We start from the raw sequence: 26,719 nt of genomic DNA, 5'->3' as shown, positions 1-26,719 counted from the left end.
GACTCTGTTTATTATATCAGTTGATCTTTGGAGGTAAATACATTAATTTCTTTTGGGATTCATGACCAAGACATTCTGGAGCATTCAGAATTGCGGATTTACTAAGCTGATTTTTAGAGTTTCTATGTCTCAGTAAGAAGAAAGTCTCAAGTAGGGTTGAATACCATCAACGCATTTTGATTTATTGCGATAATATTTTCTTTGGGGAACATTGTCAGAGGCTCCATATAAATGTTAAAAAAAGAGTAGAAGTAAAACGGATCCAAGTGGTAAAGCACAGATAACAGGGACTGTATTGGAGTTGAAGTTTCCCATACTTACTAGGTGACTTCTGTTAATGAGGTACGAAGAGTACCCTTGAAGTACAGTGCCTTTGATGTTGATGTGAAGGCCAAGTGACTAGGTTAATTTCTGATGTGTTATAGTGTGAACAACTGTGGTCAGAATCAAATCGAACCAGTAGACAAGCTCCCAGTTTGGCCATTTGATGATATGGGTGAGCATTGATAAGCTTTGGCCCATTCTTGCCGAATGGGGCATTCCCCATCACTTGTTGCACATTCTAATACGCCTACATCAGGACAATTTCGCTCGGGTCCGGTGCGGAAGAAATGGCCACCTTTCAGCAAAATTCCCCGTTGACAGGGGGGTGAGACAGGGCTGTGTCTTAGCACCTACCCTGTTTTGCCTTTATGTCAACTGGGTAATTTCCCACCTAAATGGGATAAATCATACTGACGCGCCCAAACTCTCTGGTAGCAGGGTGCCGGCGATAATGTTCGCAGATGACACCCTGCTGCTTTCAAAATCCCCAATGGGGATTCAGAGGGTTTTGGATGGCTTTGTGGGATTCTGTGAGGATAGGGGCTTGGAAATCAACGCTATGAAAACTAAATTCATGATTTTCAATCCCCCTGCACGAATGAGACCAAACCCTCGCATTGGCACGATCAGGCTGGAAAGAGTCCATATCTTTGACTATCTAGGGACAACTCTTAATGAAAATATGACGTGGGCCCCTCACCAAATAAAGTCTCAACTTAGGCAATCCCAGCTCAAAGGAGGCATCCTTAAACTCTCTAACAGTTCCACAATAAAACCTATTCGACCTGTTGTGGAGACCTACACAACGAAAGTGAGAGGGGCTGTCACCTACGGGGGTGAGCTCTGGGTGCATGCCTGCAGTCCGGCGATTGTTGTCACAGAAAACAAATTCCTTAGGCAACTGCTGACGATCCTGATTAGCTCCCTCTTGCTTTCTATTAGACTGGACATGGGTCTTAGACCGATCGATGAGGTTGTGGGCTTGAAGCCTTTAATGTTTTGGAGGAGATTATGGAGTACCCCAGAGCTTTTTGTTTACAGACATGAATTATTAGAAATTTTAAATATTACTAATGCTGGGAAAATTCCTTGGTTAGCCTGTATCACAGATGAATTTATGAAGTTGGGCCTCTCGCAAATGTGGTATAATCCTGAAATCGCTTGCCCTAGAATCTCACTAAAAAGTCTGTCTAAACTTTTTTATGAAAGTAAATTAACTGTCTCGACATCTAGCATTCATAGTGTTACTTTAACAGACTCTTTTTTAAAGGTAAAGGATTTTTATCATTTTGAAACTGTCCTAGATGTTCTCTTCCCGGTTTTCACAAGGAAGTTGTATTTGAAGTGGAGGTACGGTACACTACCAATCAGAGCTTTCACATGCAATTGGTCTCCATCTGCTTTGAAAAATTGTCCTAATTGTAGTGTGATATTGAGAGTGAAGTACATATTATGTTCTTTTGCCCTGCATATCGGAGAACGAGAAGGTACTGGTTGGTGCCCTTATGTAAAAATATGCGAATCACACATTGTATGCAAGCCCTCTGCATACTTAAAACGGATTTGTCACCTGTAGTTGTTTTTGCTGTTGCTAAATATCTGGCAGCGGTGTGGCTCAAACGCAGGAGCGTGTTGAACACTATTCAAAATTGTTAATGCACACACACTTTGTGATGAAATCTAGCCAATTGATTTCTGTAAAGGCTACTGACTGCTTGGTATCTTCTGTTATACAGATCCTGGACAGCTGAAACCGAACACTGTTTTTTAATGTTTTTTAATGAAATGACAAATGCTGTTTTTATGATTGTATGCTTGTCTTTTGTGGCATATATTGCCGAAATAAAGATTAATATGATGATGATTAACTTTTATTTGGTTTTACTCCTTGCAATGACTTTTTTAATTCATTAGATTTTTGTAGAAAAGTAGGGCATGAATACATTGGATTTGTGGAATGAAGGTACAGGCACGTTACTCTGTACATTTTCGCATTTAGTTTCTTAATGTGAAGCAATTCCTTTGGTTTGTTAACAGAATTGCTTACTGTGTCTGTAAGATGTTGTCATTTGTCTGTAATGATATCAGCATAATATTAGTTCTCCTTTACTTTTATCTTAGAGAAAGAACATTTTTATTTTTGCTTGCCAGCATCTTTTAATTGTTTTGAGTTTGTTTTCCTTTTCATAAATACATTATCTGTAAACCATGTCCAAATTCTGCAGGGCTACTATCATTTCCTCCTATTCTAGTGTGCTTAACGCTTTTGATGTATCCAGAGTGGCATCAACAAAAATATTGTAGTTATAGCGAATGACATCAAACAAAGGAATATATTTTAGCTTCTTAGCAATGAATGCAATAGTAATACATGCAGATTAGAGGATGTTCACAGTGTTACCAATATCCTCGAACCCAACATTTACCTCTAAGTGCTTTCTAGTAAATTGATATAATGTGATATCTCCAGAATAAATTTAGCCTGTCCAATCAATCAGTCAGGGTCTTGTATAGCGTGGCTACTCACATGTGAGGGTCTCAAGGCACTGGGGGTGGTGGGCTGCTGGTCGCAATGGGTGGAGGATCAGTCGAAGAGCCAGGTCTTGAGGTCCTTCTTTAATTGGATAGTGCCATGTTTTGCCTGCGGTGGAGGAGCAGGATGTTCCAGGTCTTGGAGTCAAGGTAGGAGAATGAACTTATTTGGTTTTGGTCTTGTGGGTCCTGGGGACGGAGGCTATGGTGAGTTGGGAGAAGCGACGTTGTCTTGCGGGCAAGTGGAATGCGAGGTGTGGTTCAGGTATGCTGGTCCACAGTTGTGTAGAGCTTTGTAGGCATGAGTGAGAAGCTTGCAGGTGATTCTCTTGTTGCCTGGGAGCCAGTGGAGTTGTCAGAGGTGTTGTGTGATGTGGCTGCTGTGGGGGATATTGAGGACCAGTATGGCCGCAGCGTTTTGAACGTTCAGTAGTTTCTTGAGTTGTTTCTGGGTGACGCCGGCATAGAGTGTGTTGCCGTAGTCGAGTATGCTGGTGATGAGTGCTTGGGTGACCGTCTTTCTGAATTCTGTGGGGATCTATCCGAATGTCTTCCAATGGAAACGGAGAGTGTAGAAGAAGGTTGAGGAAATTGCGTTGATTTGGTGGTTTATTATGAGCAATGAGTCCAGTATGATGCCAAGGTTGCGTGCTTGGTTCTTTAGGGTAGGGGGATCCCAGAGTGGCTGGCCACTAGGAGTCATCAAAGGCTGAAGGGGTGGGTTGCAGGATTAGTACTTTGGTCTTGTCCGAGTTTACCTTGAGGCAGCTTTTCTTTCATCCAGGTAGCCACGGCTTTCATTCTGCTGTGGAAGTTGGCTCTGGCAGATGTGGGTTCATTGATGAGGGAGATGATCAGCTGGGTGTCATTATTGTAGAAGGCGATGTTGAGTCTGTGGATTCTGACGATGGCTGCGAGGGGGGCCTTGTACACTTTGAAGAGAATGGGGTTTAGGAAGGAACCCTGGGGCACTCCACAGCGGATGTCTGTGGGTTCTGAGAGGAACAGTGGTAGTCTAGATTGCGGTGTCCAGTTTGTGAGGAAGGAGTGGATCAAGTCCAGTGCCTTGTTGTGGATGCCCGCTTGGTGAAGTCTCATGATTAGGGTGTGGTGAGAGACAGTGTCGAAGGCGACCGAGATGTCTAGTACGATCAAGGTTGCAGTCTCGCCCTGGTCAAGGAGGTGTGGATGTCGTCGTTTGGGGTAAGGAGTGCTGTCTCTGTGTTGTCGTTTCAGAAGCTGTGGAAGTTGGCTCAGGCAGATGTGGGTTCATTGATGAGGGAGATGATCAGCTGGGTGTCGTTATCGTAGAAGACGATGTTGAGTCTGTGGATTCTGACGATGGCTGCGAGGGGGGCCTTGTACACTTTGAAGAGGGTGGGGTTCAGGAAGGAACCCTGGGGCACTCCACAGCTGATGTCTGTGGGTTCTGAGAGGAACAGTGGTAGTCTAAATCGCGGTGTCCAGTTTGTGAGGAAGGAGTGGATCAAGTCCAGTGCCTTGTTGTGGATGCCAGCTTGGTGGAGTCTCGTGATTAGGGTGCGGTGGGAGACAGTGTTGAAGGTGACCAAGATGTCTAGTACGATCAAGGCTGCAGTCCCGCCCAAGTCGAGGAGGTGCGGATGTCGTCAGTTGCGGTAAGGAGTGCGGTCTCCGTGTTGTCATTGTTTCAGAATCCGGGTTGGGAGGTTTCCAGGACGTGGTTCACTTTGATGAACTCAGAGAGTGGGGCATTGATGGCCTTCTCAATTACTTTGACTGGGAAGGGGAGGAGGGAGAGGAGTCTGAATGTCCGTTGGGTCAGAGGATGGCTTCTTCAGCAGGGGGTTGATCTTGGCATATTTCCAGTCGTCGGGGAAGGTTGCGGTTTCAATGGAGCAGTGGATGGTGTGGCGAACCTGGGGGGTTGATGGCAGCGGCTGCTTTGTGGAAAATGTGGTATGCACAAGGATCCGTCGAGGGCTCCTGAGTTGATGCTCTTCATGATCTCGAGTGTGTCATCTGTTGTGAGCTGGGTGCAGCAGAGCAGGGTAGGTTGGGGTGCGGTGTGGTTGTGTGCGATGGTGGCGGATGTAGTGGCTGGGTCTAGGGTCTCAAAGCTGTTGTATATCCTCCTGAGCTTGTGATGGAAGAAGGTGCCGAGTTTGTTGCAGAGGTCTTGGGAAGGAGTAACATCTGTGGTCTCGCTGTTGGGCCTGGTGTACTCCTTAATGATGGTGAAGAATTCTTTGCTGTTGTTTGCATTGGTGTTGATTCTGTCTTGGATGGCTGTTTTCTTTGTGATTTAGAGGAGTAGGTGGTGTGTGTTGATGGCGGATTTAAAGGTTATGTGAGTTCCTTGTTTTTTTTTGTTCCTCCATCTCTTCTCGAGTCATCTGCAGGTGTGTCTGGACACATGGAGGGTGGGAGTGAACTCGCTGGCTTTCTTGTAGTGTTGCTCGCCTTTTCTTTTCTTGAGGGGTGCCACTGTGTCAGCGCAGTTGGAGATCCATCGGTGAGATTGTGTGCTGCAGTGTTGGAATCCGTTGGTGTAGGTTGAATGGTTGTGCTGAGGGCATTGATGAGACGTTCTTTGGTGGTCCAGATGTGATGAGGGGATTGGACAGGCATAGATGGGCTTGCCTTTGGTGTGTCAGTGGCGTGGCCACACAGTAGCCACCATTAGGTAGTTCTGCAGGTGGGCCGGACAGCTGGGAGACGGGAAAGCATTGGAAGGGACACTGGAGGGGGCGGTGCTGTAGGAGATTGTAGCGGCAGGGGCGACGAGGGAGAAAAAACAGGAGGAAAAGAAAAAGAAAGAAAACAAGCCAAAGGCAGAGGCAGAAATATAAAGAGAGATAAGGAAATGCAGAAAGAGAGACAGAAAAAGCAGAAAGAGAGGCAGAAGGGCTGTCAAGCAGCAGAGCGGTGATGGTCTACCACTGGACCACCAGGGATGAGGTGCAGGTAGGAGCCGGCTTCTGGACGAGGGCCTCGAACTTCTGACCTCAGGGTCAACAGCAGCAGACAGGTACTGCAGCAGCTAGCAGACGGTGCTGCACTATGGAAGGAGCAAGTCCACTAAAGGATAGTGAAATGCACTTTCACCACATATTGGCAACCATTAAATAGTGCTGGAGGGTGCTGGACAGCGGGGAGGTGGGAAAACGTGGGAAGGGACGCTGGATGGAGAAGGCCGTGAGGGATCGCAGAGGTGACAAGGGAGAAAAAACAAGAGGAAAAGGAAAAGGAAGGCGAAAAGGAAAAGGAAAGTAAACAAGCCAAAGGCAGAGGCAGATATACAAAGATATAGAGAAACCCAGAAAGAGAGACAGAAAAAGCAGAAAGAGAGACAGAAGAGCAGTCAAGCAGCAGAGCAGAGCCAGTGCACTTTTTTGAGACACACAGAACACCAGCTTGCCATTTGACGCTCAATGATAAGGGGGAAGATAGGATGTGGACCGGTCAAGATACTCATGCCCATTAAAAACCAGACTATGTTTCCCTATGACCACAAAATCTGTTAGCTTCTGGACTTATGCCTCTCTGAAATAAGAATTACCATCCTTCTCTTCATGCTACTTCCCATTAGTGTCTACTATTTGTGACGTTTCTGTGGTGATAGGGGCTTCGCCTTATTTACAAAGCAGCGTTAAGCCACTTAAAGTGTCTTAACATTGCCTTGAAAATAAGGCCCCATTTTACGTTATGCCTAGCGTTACAGGGGAGGGCAGTGGGTGTTGCGGTGGGTGTTCCACCGCAATACCCATTGATTTTGACACTGCCCCCTATTTACGGGGGCAGCATAAAAAGGAGGCAGCACCAAAATTAAGACCATGGAAAACATGCTCTTAAGTTGGCGAAACAAAGAGAAAGGCTATATTTCTCCTTGTTTTTTTTCCCATGTGTGCTATCTTGTGCAGCACACATGGAAAAGGCAAAAAGCCTTTTATTATTTATGTACAGGAAGGCCCCCCTCCTGCACATAAACAATCTTTAAAAAAATTAACATTTTGTGACTTTCATATGTGCTGCATTAAGCAGCACACATAGAAGTGGCTAAATGGCATTTCAAGATTGTTTATGTATAGGAAGGGGGACATTCCTGTACATAAACAATCTTTCCCCTGCACACAGACACCCTTGCTCTATGGTGCAAGGATGCCTGCGTTAGCGCTACACTGCTAAGTGTAGCGCCAGCGGGAAACGCAAGGCTGCACCATATTGTTGTAAATATGGTGCAGCCTTGCTTTTCTGAAGTGGGGGAGTGAGTCGTTAAGCCATGACAGCTAACCCCTCACACCGCCTCTTCTGTTGTACATATCACCCCCAGTGATTTGGAGTTCAATATTACCTTTTGTTTCTAGAATTAAATTTACATCTCCCATTCACCCAGAAAAAGAAACGTTGCATGTTCTCCCCTACATACCTGACATCTGAATAACTCATGTGAATGCACCCATATCATAATTCACATAGCAGATGAGGAAAAAGAGCATAAGCAGGTTATCTCCCCACACATTTGAACTTGCCTTTCAGCTAGATAGTACAACAAGTTTACGAGCCTCTTCATGAACCCCGCCAATTTCCGAACAGGAGACCAATCAATCAAATAGTTACCCCTATTATTTCCTTTTAAAATCCATCCAACCTCCTCTGTCAATCCCAATTGACTATGGCCTGCATAGGTATAGAAATCACTGCCACATCCCATGGATAAATAAACCCATGCTTCACACTCCCAATACGCAGATGGCTGATATATTTCTCCTCTACCTCCCCTCAGGATTCACCAACACCAAAAAGTATTAGTCAGATCACTTTTTAAGTGCAGTTCTCACTTGATTCCTCATAATTATTGATCCATCACTGACACCTTAACTAATGCTCCTGCCTGATGTAGCCATGCTATCAATTACATCTTTCTTTGCAGTAGCTCCTCGGCGCTACTTGCATGGTCAGTGACTGCCTGAATGCACATAGTGGTGTGTTTATCCATGCACACTGCATTTCTTCCTCTTCCAGGTTCTCATACAGTCTTATAAAAATCAATATTCTGTCCTCTTTCATAAGTTTGAAGTTGGCATGAAATATGAGCGCAAATTTGATGTTCACAAAACACAGGGGCATATTACCAAGGGCCTTATCGCTGCTTTAGCGGGAAAAATTCCCGCTAAAGCGGCGATAATTTTATCGCCCTATTACCTAGCTGTCGCTAACACCAGTTAGCGACAGCTTTAAGGAGATAGCGATCATCTTGGGCCCCACTTTGCATGTCAGCGATAATTATATCGCTAATGACATGCAAAGTGGGCGTGCCAAGATGTTAGCGACTGGAAACAGTCGCTAACATCGCTATCTCCTATTATCTACTTTTGGAAATATTCGCGCTAAGCGCGAATATCTCCAAAAGCTAACGCCTGCCAAAAGCAGTTCTTAGCCATGTTATCCAATGGAAGGTGGATAACATGGCTAAGAGCATTGTCACGATAATGCATGAATATCGCTGAGTTTTCAGCGATATTCATGCATTTCGCAGGATTTTTACCGCTTTTGAGATAAACCTTGATAATATCAAGGTATCTCAGCGGTAAAAATCCTCGGTGCTCGGCGATATTATTTTACCCACTAACCATGCATAGCGATAATTATCGCTATTGCTTGGTAATATGCCCCACAGTCCCTTATCGATGGGGTCGTGTGGTTTTGTTTGTTTTTGAACTTTTCGGAAGCATAGAGATTTTAGTGCTATGAAAGACCAACCCACAAACTCTAAACATGCACTTGCAATCCAGTATTCACAAGTCCGTACTTCGACCTCAAATAATTTTTGGGTCAATGAGGACTTGCATCCAGAATGTTTTAATATTTATTTGTGACATGCTGCTGCTTGCTATTTTCAGTGGTCATGCTTCTGTACTCATGTTTCTAGTGGGCCAGGCAATGTGGTTTCTGAAATGAGTTGGGATCAAAGAAGGAATATTGGGGATTGCCATCCACATGCAGCCTTTGAAAGTAATGAGCAGGGCTGAGCCTCTGTTGGGCAGAGTTAATTAGACCAATCCAGCGGACTGAAGCACTGTTATAAGCCAATGATGCTTTCAAACAGAACAGGCTCATGGAGGTGAACAATGACTAGCTGGCCGACCCAGTGGAATGAAATGTATGGTTAATTGCTTCGATCTACTACTCCATGCACATGATGTATCCCAAAGACGGAATTTTATTCCTATCATTCAACACTGAAGAAAATTTAAATAATATATCGAATATTGGTTTATTTAGCTAATGAAATACAGTGGATACAGACGACTTGATTCCGATAAATGAAAATCTAGAACCTAAATGGGCCCCAGGATTTTGAAAAGGTAGAAAGGCAAAGCACAAGTGCTGATCTAATTTGGAGGAGGGCAGAAAAGGGGAATTTGGAAACAAATGGTGGTTTAAGGTGTGGAACCTCTTTGTTTTCAGCGATGGAGCATCAACCCCTTTAAGATCTGAAACACCTCCAACCCGCCTGAGGGCTGCCTGGTCCTTGGCATCCATAAAACACCTTCATTTATGAAGGGCCATTCAACATTGTTTTTTACAGCTTGGGACAACTATTCTTGAGGGCCTCGGGCAGGAAAACAACAGTGAAGTCCCCTAAATCCAGGAAAAAAGCTCGAAATGTGTCATGGATATTGATCCTTTTGTTTTTTCAGAAAACAGCCTCCCACTCCCTGCTTTGAGGTTTTGTTGTTCCAAATAATCACAATGCTGCCTGGGGTACAGTGACTTGGAGAACGTCCTGGCACTGCCCAGTTTGTCTAAAATCGTGTCTGCTATGCCAAAAGCACTTTCAAAGAATATTCCCCAGCCAACTCTCAACTGATTGCTATGTTTTCCTATAAAAATGTGTTGTGGTCGGGATGCTAAAAAACTCACGAGTTCTTTGTTTCTAATGTGATTGATGTTAAAAGACAATTTAGAAAATATTTTCATGACTTTGGGGCTCATTAGAAGTTGGCCGTTGTTTGGAGAGAGGATACCAGTGGACTTGAATCTCAGATACCAGCCAACATCCCAGCACCAAAGAAGGACCATTCCAAAGGATTCCACCTAAAATGGGAAATGGAAAAAACATCCTGACCCAGAAATATGGGGTCAACTTATCGAGTGACAATCCCTCTACCCAGGCACAATTAGCACCCTTTTACTGCTGCCATATTGGTCTAGGCAAGAGGGGGACGTGGTGTCTTCTCCCCCTGTGGTGCTGTAGGTGCTTGGGTTGTGCTTCTGCCTGCAGCTTCACTGGGGCGGATCTGAACCAGTAAACTGGGCCAGAGGTTCTGCCTTTAAACCCTTAGCACTGCGGCGGCTATTCCGTCGCAGTGCTAAGGGGGTGGGGGGGCCGCGCGGCGGTCCCGTGCTCATGACGGAACAGCTCTGTCACAGCACGCGGGTGAGCTATGCTTGTGACGGAACGGTTCCTTCACGGCCCCGCCCGCTCAATAGAACGCACCGCACAGGCGCGGAATTCTCACCACGCAAGCGCGGCGAGCGGGCCGTGACGGAACTGTTCCGTCACCAGCACAACCCACCCGAGGCTAGTGACGGAACAGTTTGGTCACGAGCATGGGAGGGGTTAAGCAGACCTCTGATCACAAGGGTAGAGGCACCAGGCCACACAGGACTGCCTGGAGCAGTATACCCCTACCCAGGGATGCCTCTCTGGACGGCTCCTAATGAGGCCCTAAAAGGCAAAGCTTGTCTGCAAGGATAATAATGTACCTGGCTGTGAATATGCACAATTCTCATCGAGTTTACTCCCTGTAGTCTGATGCTTGAAGGAGACTAAGGCTGTGATAGAAGGCTTAGTGCTGGTGAAGCGGCAAGAACTCTCTAATTGGAAGGGTTAATCCACTGTTAAAGATCCAAAGAGACAGAATAACATATATTGTTGCCTTACTTACAGCTCATTGCACCATTCTAAGTCAGTGTGAACATCATGTGAAACCTAACAAAGATTTATCAGGCCAGACATCAAGATTTCAAGCTGAATATTACTTTTTGAAGATGTTGAGGTTACCTAATGAGGCTGAATGGAACAAAACTCAGCATGTGTACAGACCAGAATGAGGAATGCCTGTCTCTTGGTAACATAGAGAATATACAAGCATGTTTGATTCTGATACAGTGAGGTTCCTCCAAGGGTGTGGTGTAGGAAGAGACAGTAATGCTTATTACATTTATACCAAACATGTGCATGTTTCTAAAACAACTCCAATTCTGGTGGGGTTTATAGTGCTGGTGGGAAGGTGAATACACACAGGATAACATTCTAAGGTGCCAGGGCCTCGCTGTAGCATGTCAGCTTGACTCCATGTAGCTGGGGCCTATATGGCTTAAGTACAATATACAATAGAATACACAATACTAATATAAATTCAGAAAGGACTCAAGACCCTAGCCTTACTTTCTGTTCCCCCTGGAGGCCAGACGAGAAGCAACTCAGCACAATCATAAAGCCAAGCTAAGTTCCTAGGTAGAATAAGGAAAGGAACCACATTGCTAACTCACCTACACCATTGTTTTTTACTTTCAAAATGTCCTTATTGAACATATCAGTGTGTGCCACATTAACAAAACACTAACATTTCATACTGACCTGCTTTGACCATATTTGTGAGCGGTTGTAATAAAAATACTATTATGCTCAAAAACAAACAATTGCTTTGGACACGTAACTCAACTCGAGGCGGTCCCCAAACCCATGCACAGAATTAACCCCTTCGCTGCGGCGGCTATTCCGCCGCAGCGCTAAGGGGGCGGGGCGGCCGTGCGGTGGTTCCGTGCTTGTGACGGAACCGCTCCGTCACGGCTCGCGGTTGAGCTGTGCTTGTGACGGAACGGTTCCATCACGAACCCGCCCGCTCATTATTTCGTCAGCGCAGGCGCGGAATTCGCGCCGCGCAGGCGCGGCGAGCGGGCCGTGACGGAACCGTTCCGTCACAAGCATAGCTCACCCGAGGCTTGTGACGGAACGGTTCCGTCACAAGCATGCAAGGGGTTAAATAACTTTTCAGATTACCTTTTGCGGGTAGCAAAGGCAAACATTAGCACGTACAGGGTGTTTGTAGGTACTTGGGGGCTGATGGAAATATAGCGCCCCCTAGTAGCATCAATTCAAAATTGTACGACTCCAAGGTACACAGGTATACAGAGTAGTGACCTAATGTGACTCTTTCCACCATTTCAAACACTCCTGACTGGGAGTTTGAATCTTATGCCGAGGGGTGCAGGGACATTTGGGCCTCATTTACGAGGTTTTACCATAGATAAGTGCCAAAGCCCTTCCTGCTGCACTGCCCTATGGTAAAACAAAAAGGGCAGGAATGTGCTATATCTATAAGATAAGGCACATTCCTGCCCTTTTCCCCTTTGCCAGCGCACAATGTGCAGCAGTGCGCCAACACAGGCACCTTTGCACCATGGTGCAAGAGTCCCTGCGTTGCGGGGATGATTATTTTTGTGCAGGAAGAGAAACGTTACTGCACAAAAACAATAAGTAGAGGCTTTTTCCTCTTTCTATGTGTGCTGTATTCTGTAGCACACATAGAAAAAGGAAACACAAGGAGGAATAAAGATATTTCTTTTAGTTCTGCCTCCCTTATGCCCCCCCTGGGGAGGCGTACATTTTTCGCGCTGCCTCAGATTTATGATTTCTCCTAAACCTGGTGAAGTGTCAAAAAGCCATGGATGTTGCTGAGAAGGCCCCCAGCAACACCCATTGCACGCCCCTTTAACGCAGAAAAATGTGTTAAAGGGAACCATATTTATGAGGCAGCATTAAGCCAAAAAAGTGGCTTAGTGCGGCCATGTAAATATGGAGCAGGTTCCTGCGCCACGGAACATCACCTTCCAGCAGCACAAGAGGCCTCATAAATGAGGCCTTTGTTTTTATGGCCTAGAGCTGCTATTCTAAGTGAAGAATATTTAAAAAAAACTATACTGCCTAAAAAATATTAGTGGATTCAGGGCCACTGACTTCACTTACATATGAATATTAACTAGGCCTTTTCCAGTACAAAAGATGGAAAATTCTTAAAGATGTGAGACAGTCCCTTCAGAGTCTTTGAAATGATAGCTGGACCATCAACAAACAGGAGCGATGTCACACAATAGCCTCTACTTTTAGGTGCTTCACCCATCAGAGCCAAAACTAGAGGGTTGGTCCTTTAGGGAGAGACAGATCAGGGATGGCTTATGCAGATTGTCCTGTGTGCCTTCAATAGGGAGGACAAATGCTTGGTGACTTCTCCATTGGAGCCCCGTTTCACCCTACCAAAGTTATCTCTAAAAGCACTCTTATTGCTGCAAGTAACGAGGGTGGAACTACCACATATTCTAATACTGCCCACAATATTGTTTTAGGAATACTGTCAAAGGTGCTTTTCAGGCCCTCTAATGAAGAGCCAGATTTCTCACCACTTTGCGCCACTGAAAAACCACCAAATGTGGGGAGAAGGGCTTCAATACCACCCCCAAATTGATGTTAGTGTATTATTAGAGTGCCAATTCAAAATGCCAGTGAGCAGGGAGGTAGGGAAGAGCACCTTTCAGCTGACATTCAATGCAAAATCCTTTTCATTACCTGTAGTGTCTTACGAGTTAATGATGGTACCCTTTTGGCATCTGATGACCTCCGTGGAGCTATGATGTAATGGATAGAGGTTGCTTTAGAATGTTGAGTTCTCAGTTACACGCTGATGAAAAAAGACTTGAGACCAAGCTCCGTCTGTGGAGTAGTCATTTACAGGTACCCCGGCTTGGAAGACTCTCCAAATGGTGACAAGATAGGGGAAAAGTAACCCGTAGACTGACAGTGCTTCGTCAGAGGATTTGCCGTGGTCCAGGCATCTGCTTGTGCATGCCCTGCGTGCCGTCGAAGGATAGTATCGACGTTTAGTGCATGTGGAGTCAAAGAGCAGTTCCAGCCACTGTGAAACAGTTGGAAACAAAAGCATAATTGGTCATTGGTCGAGAACCTGTTGGTCAGGCCAAACATAAAGGTATTGCGCAGCCATCCATAATACAGAGTGATTAATACTCTGATTACTAGTGCTGACAAGTAGACATCAACCAGGTGTCAAGAAAAGTAAAAAACGACAGCCAAATGCACAAGAATGCTCTTGTTGGAAGCAGACAATCACATACTATCAATGTACTTACCAGAGCCTTGAAAAGGAAGAGCTCTATGACTTAAGTGGTGGTGAAGAAACCCAAGAAGAAGCACATGAGTTGTGCTTACTGAGCCATCTAATACCAGTAGTGGCACACTATCAAAGCTGCTGGATGCAGCTCAGAACAAAGCCACAAGTCGCAGATAAAGTGAAGTGCTCCTATTGAGAATAAGAGAGAGGTAATAATTCCACAGACTGTCCATGATGACCCAGAGGCCAGTGATGGTGCGGATAACCCGGGTCCTAATGGATGGCAGGCAATGTTAGAGAGAACTCCACCCTCAGTGTCAGTCGCTCCCACAAATGGTTACAATGCTGCCACTTTCTTGAAACCCCACCATCATCATTCGATACTGCCAAAAAGCAAAATATTAGTAACCAATGGACTACGTGGATAAAGAAATTTTAAGATTTCATTGATGCACTTGAAGAGACTGATAACAAAAAGACCATCAACTATGTCAAAAATCTTGCTGGCATAAAGGAAGTCTAACAGAAAATGCCACAACCTGATGAATACATAACATACCATCAGATTTAAGAAATCTCAAGGTAATTCCAGTGCCAAATGTTGACTGTGAAAGATATATTTTCAGTCAAAAATGACAGAAAGTTGGTGAAACCATCAATGAATTTATAGAAAGACTTGACACACTCTTCAAACAATGTAATTTCAAAATTTAATGATGAAGAAGCCATACGTCACAGGGTCTTTGGTTGATGCTTGTCTAATTGACTTTAACGGCAAATGCTGAGAGAAACTCTGAGTCTGGAATCAGTGTTAATGGCTGCCAGAGCTGAAGAGTGTGGCAATCAACAAGCAGCTGACATGGAGGCTTCAGGTGTCTAGAATGAATCAGTCATGGGTGTGAAAAACAAGTCAAAGTAAAAGACAAAAGGACAAAAGGTGATGTCTACAAGTAAGAAGACGTTATATTTAGATGTGGATTTTCATTACCACATGATGACATATTTCCACCATTGTACAGATATGTAAGGGCTATGGGCAGGGAAACCATTTTGTAATAGTGTGAAAATCAAAATAAAAGACAAGTGCATCATGGCGTGAATGCAAAATGGCTGCCGGAACGTTGCAGAAGCAACATTTGACAATACCCAAAAGGCCCAGTGTAGATGTCAAGTATGACAAATCGATGCTTAACAAAGTCGATTGTCATCAAAAGCATCACCAATAGTTACTCTATATCAGTATCAAGTGAAAATCAAGAAGATGGGTGTGCCATGTCAATGTTTACTTCAGAAAAGCGTCTGCATGTTGGACTGGCTGCATATGAAGAAAAATGTCAGTCAAAGAAAAGTTGATATGCCAAACCACCAAATTCATTCAAACATTGTCCAAAAATTACAATGAAAAGTAATGGTACCTTGATCATCGACAGTGGTGCGCTGATAAACTCTACGCATGAGGAAAAATATAATGACTTGCATCCCTTGCCACAACTTATACTGTTGAAATCCAAAGGGTATACATGGGCTGTATCGACACCCTTAAAGCGTCAAGATTAATTTATAAAGATGATGAAACACAAGAAAGCAAAGGTGCAATCAACTATCCATATGCTTCAAGGGACAGAGTCAAATACCTGTCTAGAGGACAAGTGTGTGTGTAGAGCGTAGAAAAAGAGAAACAAGGGAGGGGAATTCCCTTTTTGGAACTAAAACCCTAACACACCTAGCAAGCTAGATGTCATGCTTCATCATATGGGTTCTGCTCCTCGTCAGACTGGCGCTGCAATGTCTGACGGGCACCCGTAAAGGGGCTCTTTATCGGAGCATGCGGGTGAGAGGGCAAGTGAAAGTGTAGGCGTGAGATAGTGGTGAGTTAAAAAAGGTGGGTCAGTCCACAATTAACTTTTATTGGCGTGGCCGACGCCCTTGATTAGAATAGTGGGAGGGGAGATATATGCTGAGGAGATTCAAAGCAAAATACCTACAACCCTCCGATCAGGTCAACATGTTTCTTGCCCAAATGTCAATTCTTCAGGACCTAGGTGTTCAGTACTACACAGTGAAAAACTAAGAATAAAAGTGTATTACAACCTTATTCCCTGAGGTCAGTAATTAAGCAGGCCAGCAGGTCCTGCCAATTTGATGCGACCTAAAGGTAATATATAACACAGGAGAGAAATCAGTGCTGTGTTTACTGGGATACAGGTCACATACATTCTACGCTCAAAGGCACACTCGTGAGTTTAAAACAAACAATCATCTGATGAATAGTCATAAGTGTACCCACTTTGTGGGTATCAGATGCTTGTATTAGCAAGGTAGAGACGCTAAAGCTATTAGAGACAAATGGAAAAAAGGGCAAGAAGTGTAAGAGCTTACCCTAAGGAAAATCCTAAGGCGCCCAGCAGTCAGCTCCTGTGGGACCTGCACGTATGTGTCAGGTACCTGCGAGAAAGGGAGATGGACAAGAGCGTGAGGGTACATAAATTACATTCACTCATGGATCTGGCGGTGAGGAGATCACACCCTGCCATAGGTCATGGCTCTGGAGGGGAGGCTGCCATAGGAGTAGCAGCAAGTCAAACTACGCAGGAGCGACTATGGTTCCTAGTTACACACAAGCTCTGGAGGCAGCGCGTACTCCATTACAACTGCCCGCACAAGGACTAAACCCGACTCATCCCTACACACCCACATGAGGAAACCGGTGGGGAGCGAGGACCAGCCAGGGCCATACCCACGCGCCAACAATAACATAAGGGCACGGAAGCTGCGCCCACCAAAGACTGTGCCCATAGCCTAGGGCCGGCGTCAGCAGCTGCAATTAGTAGATAGCAGCTACCCCAACGGGTAAAGCGCACCCAGCGCTGAGTGTAACCCGCAGGGTGACAGTACGGAAATCGCGGAGGCTTCCTTGGAAACTTACCCGTTCGGCGAGCGGTCAGAGCCGATAACACCTACCCCCACCGTCTGGTCAGGACAGAGCGACTGGTAGCGGACACGGAATCTGTGCTTTGTTTATGTAGCTCCAGTACTCCCGCCTCGCCAGGATCGCGTGGGGGCGGGGTCATCACGGACCAGTAATGCGCATGCGTCAAGCCTTTCCCATTGGTAGACACAGCCACTCAGTTCCGCCCATACAACCAGCGGCTTATTTCGGTGGCCATCTTGGGTGTTGTCAAAGGGATGTGGAAAGGCAAGAATACCAGTGTGTACTTAGTAAAAATGCAGGGTCAATCAAGTACGATCGGGAAGGGTTTGTTGTTGGAGCCCGATAACAATGGAGGGGCCAATATTAATGGTGGTGTTGATGGGGTGAGAAGGGTCCGATATGACACTCAAGTCCCACAATCAACTGTCCACCCGTAAATAATCGTAAGTGCGAGTATGGGCACACGGAACCTGTTCAAGAAGAGTATAATGAACAGGCAACGGTAAAAACACACACAAATGGAACAATACAGAGCTAAACAGATAAGATAGTGCGGTGTTTGTTATCATCAGGAGGCAATTTGCGGGCTTGTGTTATTGGTGGTGGTGAAACAAGGTATGGATATCACACAGCAGTCCCACAGACGACATCTTAACCGAATACTCCCATCACGTATATCTGTACTGTGATCCGCTGTTCACTGGACCAGAATGGGGCATAGCGCTATGTAGTGAAGGTACTATATGCATGTGTTCCAATTTGGTGGAGTGTCTTATGGTGGCTATGATACAAGGTTTGGGCAGGGATAGTAAACCAGGGCTGGTCAATCGTGGTAGTCGATAAGAAGTAACAGCACCCCTGTGTTTGGTGCCAACCCCCGTAGAGGCAGCTAATTACAAACAGGGCAGGAGGGGTTGATGTAAAAACGACATCAATTGTAGGCAACTGAAAGTGAAAGATGACAGCATGCTTTGTGGCCAATCAAGGTGGGGAGAATAATTTAGGACACTGAATTGGCATCCAGGCGTATACAGGGTCAGTTCTTGCATGTGAGGGACGACCATGGTAAAGAGTTGTTAAGGCCAGTCGTGTCTAATTTAAGCCGATGGACCCATCTTTGTTCGATTCGGAAAAAGGCCTGTTGGGTAATGGTGGGATGGGATTCCAAAACCAACCAGCGTATACTGTCTGCCTGAAGTCCCTGCTGTGTATAGTGTTCATACAACCTGGTGTGTGTCTTTAAGCATCTAATGTTGCTTTTGTGCTCCATAATTCGCAGTTTGGCTTGTCTCATGGTCATCCCAATGTAATGTTTATTACATGGGCAGGTTAGCATGTAGATGCATCTAGTGCTGTTGCAATTGGTATGCTTACGGAGCTGCCAGGTGAAAGTGTCTGTAAGGGCGATCTCCTTGCACAATCGCGTTTGAAGACAAACCATCCATATGCTTCAAGGGACAGAGTCAAATACCTGTCTACTCAGCTTCAGCACAGCTGCGGATAGGAGACAGATTTCCGAGAACTACAACATAAATGCTCACTATGAAATAGTAAGCCATTTCTCTTCAATGTGATGTAAGCAAGCCTCAGCTAGGCCTACCAGAGCAAGGGGTTCACCTTTCTCTGCACAGAGTCCTCAGACCATAGGAAGAAGTTGGCACAGAAACTGGAAAATACAAAAGCATAGTCTATTTAAACCTTTAAAGGTGGTACTACAGTCCACACAACACTCTTCAGTATTGCATAGAGTAGCACACCGAACTAAAGCACATGGCCCCTTTTATACACAACGAGGGGACTCAAAAGAAGGCGGTACAAAATACAAGAGCAAGTTTTATGTACATATAAGGTCATATTGGAAGACACAATCGATGAGTGGGCGGAGTTAACAGTTTTCAGAAACTAGTAAACACATTCCTATCTGGAACTAATTAGTAACAGCTGCAGACCCTACGGGGCATGCCTGGGCATGCTGAAAGTGGGGGATGCTAAATATAGCCTGTTGCTGGGCAGATTTCAGGCGCAGTTAACAAGGAGGTAGGACAAAGCACATGATGAGCACATGGCAATGTATGGTATACAAAATGGCCGCTACGAATACAAAATGGAGACGGTTCATTCGCTACGACAATGGTCAAATACAGCATGTCTTCTGCTAATGCTTAACCTAATCCCCGTTGATTTACAACAAATGTGTCATGGCTTGGGAAAGGTGAAGACTAAGAAAGTAAAGTTGCAGAATAAAGAGGATGTCCGTTCTGTTGCTCAGAGACATAGGCGCATTGCGTTTCATTTACAAGATGCGGTTGAAAAAGAATTTGAATTGTTACTTAAGCATGATAGAATTGTGTGTTCTAGTGGTCAAATGCCATGGGTTTCTCCAAACATGGTAGTGCCCAAAAACGACAGTGAAGAAGTGGTTTGTAAATACGTTGACAGGTGCCAGGCAAACAAGACAATTGAAAGAGAACCACATCAAGGCCCACACATTGCTGATATGATAACACAGTTAAATGGTGCAAAAGTTTTCTCATGGCATGATTTGAATAAAGGTTATCATAAGTTAGAACTTGAAGAAAACTGCAGGTACATTGCAATCTTTTCAACACATGTTGGTCTGTTTCAATATAAAAGGCTAAGCTTTGGTGTGTCATCAGCTGCAGAACATTTTCAAAACGTCATTCAACGTCTCACGCAGCCTGTCATGAGTGCTTTTAATGATAGTGATAACATATTGGTTTGTGGTCTTAACCCAAAAAGAGCAGGACAAGGCTCTAACAAGTATGTAGTTTACTGGCTGATGCAGGTTTGACTTTGAATGCAGATAAATGTGAGTTCCATAAGACAAAGTTCAAATTCTTAGGCCATATATTTTCTAATGAGTGTATGACATCAGATCCTGCCAAAGTATAAGTGCTGTTAAATTCTGATCCCCCAAAAGATGTTTCAATGGTGCGTTCATTTCTTGGCATGGCCACATAGTGTTATAGATATATGCAAGACATTGACACTGTAAGTGCTCCATTGAGAGAGTTGACAAAAAAAAATGTTTCAGTTTAGTGGTCACATAAGTATGAGAACAGTTTTAAGAAAATCAAACAAGCCATTGAGATTGCTACTGAAATGGCTTATTTCAATCTGAAAATTCATACAGAGGTTGTTGTTAAAGCTATACCAGTTGGGTTATGTGCTATCCTTGCAGAGCACAGCGGATACCCAAATGCTTAAACGCATATTGTGACGCATGCATGTAGGAGTCTGTTCCAACCAGAACGTGCTTACTCACAATCTCAAAAAGAAAGTTTAGCCATGACATGAGTGTGTGAACACTTACATTTATTTCTGTATGGTTAGCCTGTCATGCTGGTAACTGATTGTCAAGCTTTACTAACAATATTTGGCAATCCAAAGACCAGAATTCCCCTCTCATTGAGCGTTGGGGACTATGGCTATAAGAGTAAAAATATAACATTGTAACTCATCCAGAAATGGGTCAGAACCCTGCTGACTACTTTCCAAAGTGCCCTTTCAAGGTCACGGCACTCCAGCAAAGTCAGCTAAGGATTATATCAACTTTATAACAAAATCAAACACACCAGCTGCCAATTCGTTAGCCAAGAGAATTGCTGCCACAAGCCACTATAGTGACATGCTAAAGTTGAAAGATATAATTACACATTAGTTGTGAAACCAGCACACTCTGCCTCTCACCAGTGAGGGTGAATAGGAAAAATACAGAAATGCCAAAAATGAACTGTGCATAACTCAAGAGGGAGTTACATTGCGAGGGTCAAGACTCTTCATTACGTAGAGTCTGTGGCAGAAAATGATTGAAGTGGTCCACAAAGGACATAGAGGAATCATTGCCAAGAAACAAGCTCTCTGAGACTGAGTCCTATTTCCTTATCTTGATCACAGGGTTGAAATGGAATTAAAGGCTTGCCATCTATGCAACTGCCTGTCTTCAAAAGTTACTGAACATACCCTAAACATGTTGGAACTCCTAAAGCATGACTGGGAGAGAATAGCCATTGATTTTCTCAGTCCACTTGATATTAGACATCGCCTGATGGTGATTGTGTATTATATATCAATGGGGATACCCAATAGGCTACTAGACCTGGGTTACAAAAGCGGTATAATACAAAGGCGGTCAAGTAGCAAAAATTGCTTATGGTACAAACACAGAAAACATTTCTTGCATTCACATTTAAGATTCTGGAAGTCACTGTTGCAATTTTACGCAGTTTATTTGCATTAGATTAAAGATTCAAGGTAGTGGCAACGCAGTTGCTCCTTCATATTGAATGCAATAAAAACATTTGCAAAAAATAGATTGGTGCTCAGGTTTAAAGAATGAGGGATAGAAAGTGATGGTGATTAAGGTGTTGGGATAGTGGACAAGGACAGGGTAGTGTGACATATATACATCAACATCACATATTAGAACTGGTCCGGCCTTGGAGCAAGCTCAATTGTTCCAAAGGGAACACATAGCAGTCTAAGGACACTATCACATTAATTTATAGTTGTCCTGGCTGATGTGTTCATTGAAGTCAACGTTTTAACCTCTATTGAGTACACTAGATAAGTCCAACCTTAGAGTGGGGTCTTCCTCAGGGCTAGCAGTGTAAAGAGTACCTAAAAGTTAAATGAATAAATGGCATTATATAAACTCCAAAGGGTTACAGTGATGGTGAACACATGTAAAAATGGGGTAATGGGATTTACCTAAATTAGCATCCAGCCTAACGGGTGAGTAGTGTGCTTTCCAAACCCCTGGTTGATTGATTGATTGAACCAGCTCTCTTCCAGGTACACTGCTTTGTAGTCCAGGAAGCCTTCTGGAACAGGAGTAATTTAAGCCCATGATCACCGAAATCAGCCCTATGTGGCCTTTGTTATGGCTATTTGAATGTTGGTGACCTTTAACACCCCTGGCAAAACCGAGCATGTATTGTTCTGCCAATTCTTTAAAATTAACCTCAGTCTGGGCAAAGGGCCTGGGTTGGATTCCATTCCTGTGGGTCCGGGACCCCCAACTCCGGGCCCACACTTCTGCAAAAGAAGTGTTGAGCACCATCATGCCTCTGAGAGTTGAAGGAGGGTCCTGAGAGACCCAACTCCAGGTCCCAACAACCAAGAGGAGGAAGGGGGAGCATTGCTCCCACCAGCTGTGGTGAGCCTGCACGATCCCAAGTCTTGGAGGAACGGCAGCCACCACCAAAGGTAAGCGCTCTACCAAAGGATTAGGCAGGAGAGAAGAGCTTCCGGCTCCTGCAACTGCAAGAGAGAGAGATGAAGCAAGGAAGCCAGCGGGGCAGTAAATAGTGGGGTCCCTGGACAGCCCCCATAGTTGGAGGCTCATTGGGGTACCCGGTTGGTACCAGGCACCCTAAGAAAAAACAAAGTAAAAAAGGAACAGTAGGCATGCAGCTTAAAAATGGAAAAACAGCTATCCCTGATGCAGTGAGATAGCCACTCATTTGACATTCACTGTTTCCCGGCAGGAACACTTCATAGTGCATTGCCAGACTGACTTGCATATGTTTTTCACTTCTTGTGGTGGCCACAGGTGAACAGGGTAACTACCAACAAATCGAGAAAGTGTTGTGGGAGACTGTAGGAGTTACAGCAGCCTCACTCCCCAAGTACTGTCTGTAAAATGAACTCTATATTTGTTGGGTCAAAATATCCATGACTAGGATTTTCCCACATTTTTACAGCACTCCAAGGCTGGAGATTTTTCCCTACAGCTGGGAGTGCAGTACACTTTAGGGCCTGGTTCTGTGGCTGTATTTTATGTGGCTGAGGTGTCTAAAGAAGCTATATAGAGCGCAGCGCTGTCTAGGGGCTGAATCTATAGTTGCATTTTATGTAATCAGAAAGTGGTGTCCTCTACGGGCTGTTGTTTATTTGATAAGTACAAAGAAGGGGTGGTCCGAGTTTAGATATATTAGTTTACAAGTTATTCTGTATTACTCTATACAGATAAACACCACATATACATTTCGCTAAATGTAACTGAACAGAATGAAAAATAAAGTATGCAATATTCAAAGTCAAATTGCATTTATTCTTGCAATCGTTTACTCCTGTAAATTTTTCTACATAGAATTTCTCATGAATCATCAACATTAATTCAATGTAATCGTGAAGTCATTACATTAAAAGTGCTCTCAGTGAGAAAGGGAAGGGAAGTGAAGAGGTTGTGAGGGACCGGGTAAAGGTGGTGTGACATTTATATCATCACATTAAAATCAAATACACCTTTACAATCAAGGTAGTATAAATGTTCCCGAATCACATCACACATAGGTAAGGTAAGTTCATTTAGTTAGATCCTATGGTGTTTTAGGTTGGCGTAGTCTACGTTTCGACCCCCATGTACGCTTAAGGGTTATTCTTGCCTCATGTTGGGGTCTTCGTCAGGACAAAAATAGAGAGCCTATAAGACAATGTAAAGGCTAGCATTAGTTGTCTGTGTGGGGAACTGTATTCATTGCAAGAAATAAATGTCTACATGAAAATAACGGTCAACGTCTGTGCGAGTCGGAAGGGCCTTAGAACACACTCTTGGTCAAAGCTGGGTTGTATTAAACAAAAGGGCTCAATGGGCTTAAGAACCCTGAGTGGGTAAAAACCTTGAAACACGCATTTGGACGGCGTGGGAAAGTGGCATTCAAGATGTTCGCTAATGGCTGACATGCTATTTAATACTTCTTAAACTAATGGTGCCTGGAGATCGTATATATCGTAATAATTGGGACGGTTGAGTGTTTAAAATATATCTAGACGCTCGTAACGTTATGGAATAGTCAGGGAAAGCCTACACGGCTGACACGCTATTTAATACATCTTAAACTAATGGTGCCTGGTGGTCGTATATATCGTAATAATTTGGACGGTTGCGTGTTTAAAATATATCAAGACGCTCGTAACGTGGAATAGTCAGGGAAAGCCTACACGGACTCGCGTGTACTTTCCTACCTGGTCGGCGTAAGGCTGCAGCCGTCAACGCACGTCGCTCCCTCGATGAATCTGGGGATGCTCGCGGTGCCGCCGCTAGATGCTAAGTACAAAGGGGCTCGGCTTGGCAGGGCCAATCCCTGGACCGCTGCGTATTTTGCCCTTTCAGCGGTAGACGAACAATCAAGGGGGCGTCTAGAAAGATGCCTGCTACTGCTAAGGGATACTTTTACTTCGATTAGGTTCGGTCAAAACTGTCAAAAAGACGGGTTGTTTCATAGTCAGTATGATAGTATATACATTTATGACAATGTTTATCTAAAACCAAGTCTGGCTCAATGTCAGTAATTCATTACATATTCACGATGTTAAAAAGTGTTCAACAAGGCAACCTGTATTGTGACCTGGATTAGCAATGTCCTTCGGAGTGAGCCTGGACAGCGTCACATTTTCCATATTAAACATGTGATTAAACAAACATACAAATGGGAAAATATGGTTGATGTACTTGGAATTTGTCAGTGAGCCTGGACAGTGAACCCTTACAAAGATCTTCAGACAATATTATGCATATGTATCAACAGAGCATACAAATGGGAAAATATGGTTAATGTACTTGAATTCAACAGTGAGCCTGGACAGTATTACCTAATGAAGACCTTCTGACAATGCTATCATAAGTTGTATCTACAGGTGGGATGGTGTTGGTAATGTACCCTCCAGGACCCTGCTTTGCTTAGCCGCCTGTGTGGTGTGTGAAGTCATACCTATGAAACAGTGTGCTTACTCTGGGTCTAGACAGCCATTTGTGCGAAATTGGCATCTAGTTCGTTGAGACCTCTGTTGATAGTCTTGAATTTGTGCATCCATTTACACTCCCTGATGTTTAGACTAGAGTTCAGATTGCCTCCTCGAGGTCCCAGGGTAATCTTTTCGAGTATTACCCATCTCATAGATTCTGGGGTGTGTTTCTTGTCCATGAAATGTTCTACAAGTGGCGCCCCTGCTCTTTGGCAGCGGATCCTGCTGCAGTGTTGGAAGATTCGGTTTTTGACCTTTTGTTTAGTTTGCCCAATGTACATAAGTTCGCATGGACAGAGAATGGCGTAAATTACTCCACTGGTGTTACAATTTGTAAAAGACCTGAGGTCTACAGTCAGGTTGTTGTGAGTCACTTGCTTGGTCCCCCAACATGTTGGGCATGCTTTGCACATTGTACATCTGAAATGACCTACCACCTCTGGTAACTTCGAGAGTCCTTGGATGGTCGGTGCCTGCAGTGTGTCCAGCAATGAACGAACAACATGGTCCCTTATGCTTTTAGCCTTTTTGAAAGCATGCATTGGTGGCTCGGGGGTGTCTATAATGTCTGCAACCAAGCCCCAATGCTTGTTGACAATTCTCTTTATTTCATTGCTTTTGGCGCAATATGTTGTGACACAGATCATTCGTGCCTGAGATGACAGGCGTTCCTTCGGCATCAGTAGCGTGGATCTATCCTGAAACCATGCTCTTTTTCTGGATCTTTTTACAAGTCCCTTGGGGTAGCCCCTATCTATCAGGCGGATGTTTAAGTCCTCAGATTCTTTGAAATAGTCCTCCTTCAGAGAACAATTCCTCAGGATGCAAAGAAATTGGCCGAAGGGCAGGTTGTCCCGTAGTCCTCTTGTATGATGACTTGTGTATCTTAGAAGGGAGTTTCTTTCAGCTGGTTTCCTGTAGAGGGTGGTGTATAGTTTACCTTCCATTTCTTTTATGCTGATAGCCAGAAAGTCAATAGAATCCTTATTCATGTGCATTGTGAATTTGATGTCATCAGACTGGGCGTTTAGCCACTCCATGAAGCCATTCAGGTCGCGTTCCTCACCTGTCCATATCGTGAGGACGTCATCTATATACCTATGCCATGTGGAAATCATGTTTTGGTATGGATTGTGCTGCGATAGGATGCAATGTTGTTCATATTCAGACATGAATAGGATCGCCAGATCTGGGCCGAAGGCAGCGCCCATAGCAACTCCTTTGCTTTGGATGTAGAACCTATTCTGAAAAACAAAGAAATTCCTCTTCATGGCGATTTCAAGCAGATCAATGATGAACTCTGTGGGGACCCCTGCCGGTTGTTCCCTCTTTTGTAGAACTCTTCTCATGCATTCCAAAGCTGGTCTCTGTGGAATACTAGTGTATAAGGAGATGATGTCCATTGATTGCATTGTATATAGTGTGTAAAAATTAGGTCTGGGTGCAACTTGTGGAGATTTGCTCCGTGGAATTCTGCAAAGTTGCAAAATAACTCCTCAAGATTCCATAAAACACCATGAACGGGTTGGAGGTTGCTTGCCCGCCCATTTTGCACTGCTTTTTGAGGCCAATATAGTTTTCTGTTTGGAAAAATCAGTGCAAATGGCACCATGCAGTCCGCATTCCCTGCTGTTTTATGATGGTGCTGGGCCTATCTCTCACTACTGTACTATGTAGCTATCTTCAGATTTTTTAGAAAACTTTCCTTTCCCCCTCATATATCTTGTGGTCCTGTTAGACTCAGAGAACAGATTTTTGGTACTGTGAAGATTGCAGGCTCAAGTAAGCTATTATGCACCACACATGTTTGTTAATAAGGCTCTCTTGCTCTTGCTCAAACAGTCATAACACCAGGGTGGCCATGGACCCCCAAATGTTGTTTTATCATTCATTTATACAGTATACCGGCAGTTTACATGATAGTGCAGCAAGGCAGGAATTTATGAGACCCCATTCCATTTGTCAGTCAAGATCATATTCCTTCATT

The sequence above is a fragment of the Lissotriton vulgaris genome, chromosome 10, assembly GCF_964263255.1.
Source record: "Lissotriton vulgaris chromosome 10, aLisVul1.2, whole genome shotgun sequence".
Lineage (NCBI taxonomy): Eukaryota > Metazoa > Chordata > Amphibia > Caudata > Salamandridae > Lissotriton > Lissotriton vulgaris.
Note: the sequence above shows the minus strand (reverse complement) of the source record.